This window comes from Octodon degus, unplaced genomic scaffold, assembly GCF_000260255.1.
Source record: "Octodon degus isolate 3935 unplaced genomic scaffold, OctDeg1.0 scaffold00104, whole genome shotgun sequence".
Taxonomy (NCBI): Eukaryota; Metazoa; Chordata; class Mammalia; order Rodentia; family Octodontidae; genus Octodon; species Octodon degus.
Genome location: NW_004524680.1, coordinates 8,343,505 through 8,347,226, shown reverse-complemented (window position 1 = coordinate 8,347,226; position 3,722 = coordinate 8,343,505).

Here is a 3,722-nt window from a genome sequence, read left to right as displayed (position 1 = left end):
TCAACTACAGAAATATAGGGAGGAAAACAATCTGAAAAAACACTGCAGTAAAAGAATTTATAACTGCTTCTAAAGAAGACATTGATAAAAAAAAAATAGAGGAGATTAGAAAAGTGATGGATTCCGTCAATGAGTAATAGAGAAAATAAATAGATCGCATGAAGGAGAGTCAAAGAGATATACAGGAAATAAAAATCTCAATCAGAAGCTTGCAAAATCATTTAAGTGAAAGTAAAGATAGAGTTTGAGATCTTGAAGATGCTGGTGCAGCTAGTGAAAGGGTAAGAAAGATTCTATTAAAAACAACTAGGATGCAGGAAAAAATAATCCACCACCTGCAAGATGATGCAATGATGAACAATGTGAGACTAATAGGCATCAATGAGAAAGAAGGAGTCAATATAAATGACATTGAAAAAATATGGGCAGAAGTAATAGCAGAAAGATTCCTAAATATGAGGAAACATTCTGATGTTCAGGTAACTGCAGCATACAGAAGGCCAAGTAACCTCAACCCAATTAAAAGCACACTGAGACATGTAATAGTCCAGATCCCAGAAATTCAGCACAAGAATAATATACTGAAAGCCTCTAGTGAAAAGCAGATCACATTGAAAGGAAAACCCATCAGAATTACAGCTGACTTCTCTTCACAAACCGTGAAGGCAACAAGAGCATGGAACAGAAAACTTCAAGTCCTCTATGAAAACAAATTCCAGAGTGTGTGAGAGAGCTTCCTGCTACCCTGCACTGGCGGGACCTACTTGTGGTCCCAGCCCAGGCTCAGCGTGGGTGAGACCCTCTACAACCCACTTGGGATGCCCCTCACCACTTCGCAGCACCTCCTCCACCCCACCAGCCGAATAGGAATTTCTGCCACATTGTGGGAACCCCCAGACCCAGTCCTAGCCCAGGCCCGGTGAATGTGTGGGAAGCAGCCTCTCTCCCCTACTCCACCTTGTCCCCTCCAGGCTCAGCTCAGGCCTGGCATACACACATGGGGAGTAACCCTGCATCTGCAATCCCTGCAGAGAGTGCAGAGGATAGAACCACCCAGCTAGTCCAGGAACAGAACATCTTGCCACAGGGGCACAACAGGTTCACCCTTAAGGGCAGCAGCAGGAAGGAGCTGAGCACAGCAGCCAGAAGCAAGCGAGGCACAGCTGGATAAATCCGAACTTTGTAGATCTTCACCTGAACTACACTATGTACTAAGGTTATAAACACAACGAAGATCTACAACAAAGGTCAGAAGACAGTGCTACACAAAATGACGAGAAGGAACAAAATGCAACCTCAGAACCCAAGCCCACCTGTAACAAATGCAGAAGACACTAACACAGAACAAATTGGGAATCACACAGCTGAAAGCAATGAATCAACAGCTTCTGAAATAAAAAAAAACAGCTACAGAAAGGTATAGAGGAACTCAGATTGGAAACAAAAAAAGAAATCCCTGAATTAATAACATCTGCACTAAAGAATCAAATGCAGAAACATATGGAGGAAAATCAATGTCCACTCAGAACAAATGAGGAGGACACAAGCTCGACTCAAATGCATGAATTAATACCGTCGATAGTAAATATGCAACAACAGAAAGACATAGAGGAACTCAGAGTGAAATTCTTCTCTGAAATAAAAAAAGAATTCTCAGAACTCATAGCATCTGAAGTAAAGGATCAACGACAGAAACATAGGGAGGAAAACAATCTGAAAAAAAACACTGCAGTAAAAGAATTTATAACTGCTTCTGAAGAAGACATTGATAAAAAAAAAAATAGAGATTAGAAAAATGACAGATTCCCTGAACGAGCAATACAGGAAAGAAATAGATCCCATGAAGCAGAGTCAAAAAGATATAGAGGAAATTAAAATGTCAATCACAAGCTTGCAAAACCGTTTAAGTGAATGTGAAGACAGAGTTTCAGATCTTGAAGATGCTGGTGCGGCCAGACAAAAGGTAAGAAACGAACTCTTAAAAACAATAAAGATACAGGAAAGAATAATCCATCACCTGCAAGATGATGCAAAAATGAACAATGTGAGATTAATAGGAATCAATGAGAAAGAAGGAGTCAATACAAATGACATTAAAAAAATATGGGCAGAAGTAATAGCAGAAAACTTCCCAAAAATGAGGAAACAATCTGACATTCAGGTAACCAAAGCATACAGAATGAGAAGTAAGCTCAACCCAAATGAAAACACACCGAGACTTATAATAGTCAAGATCCCAGAAATTCAGCACAAGAATAATATACTGAAAGCCTCTAGAGAAAAGAAGTAGAACATATACAAAAGAAAACCCATCAGAATTACACCTGACTTCTCTTCACAAACCATGCAGGCAAGAAGCGCATGGAGCAGAGTACTTCAGGTCCTCTTTGAAAAAAATTCCAGCCCAGACTACTATAAACTGCAAAACTCACTTTCAAGTTTGATGGAGAAGTGAAATACTTTCAAGACAAAGAACAGCTAAAGAATTTCATGATGACAAAGCTAACCCTACACAAGCTAATGAAAGATGTCCTAGAGAGGGACCAAAAAGACCGGAACTCCATGAATGACATCAGAAGCAATCAACTAAATAGGGCAAGCAACTAAACACAGGAGAAAAAGGAATAAATGACAACAGGTAAATAATATGGCAAGCGTAAGTCAATACATCTCACATCTAACCATCAATGTAAACGGACTCAATTCACCAACTCAGAGAAATAGACTGGCACAGTGCATTAGGAAAAAAAATCCAACAATATGCTGTATACAAGAAACACATTTAACTCAGAAAGATATTCATAGGCTGAAAGTCAAAGGATGCAACACAATACTACATGCACCAGCACCTCAGAAAAAAAGCAGGGGTAACAATCTTATTCTCAGACAGTATGAACTTCAAACCAACAATGATCAAGCGAAATAAAGAAGGCCACTATATACTGGTCAGGGGAGGAATTTAAGAGGAAGAGGTAAGACCCATAAATATGTATGCAGCAAACACAGGAGCACCCAACTATATGAAGCAAATCTTAATGGACATAAAAAATCTAATATCCAATATCACAATTTCAACAGGAAACCTTAATAACTCTTATCTCCAAAAGATAGGTCAACCAGACAAAAACTTAGCAAAGAAATAACAGAACTGAACCAGAGCTTGAAACAAATGGACATGGTAGATATATACAGAGTGTTCCACCCAAACACAGCTGAATACACATTTTTCTCAGCTGCACATGGGTCATTTTCTAGAATAGAAAACATTCTGGTCCAGAGGTCATGCTTAAGTATATGCAAGAAAACAGAAATTATCCCATGCACATTACCTGACCACAGTGCAATGAAACTGGAAATAAATGGCAAAAGAAACCAGAAAAAAACTTAAATTCATGGAAATTAAATGACACCCTACTCAGAAACCAATGGATCACAGATGAAATTAAACAAGAAAATCAACAATATCTACAATTCAGTGAAAATTGAAGCACAACTTACCGGAATTTATGGGATACGATGAAACCAGTTCTCGCAGGGATATTCGTAGCTGTTAACTCAAACATTAGGAAAACAGAACGGGAAAAAAAAACATACCCTAATGCTGCACCTTCAGCAACTAGAAAAGGAAGAGCAAACCAAACCGAGAGCACAAAGAGGGGAGAAAATCATAAAGAATAGAGCAGAAATTAATTCAACTGAGACGAAAAAAACAATTCAAAGAA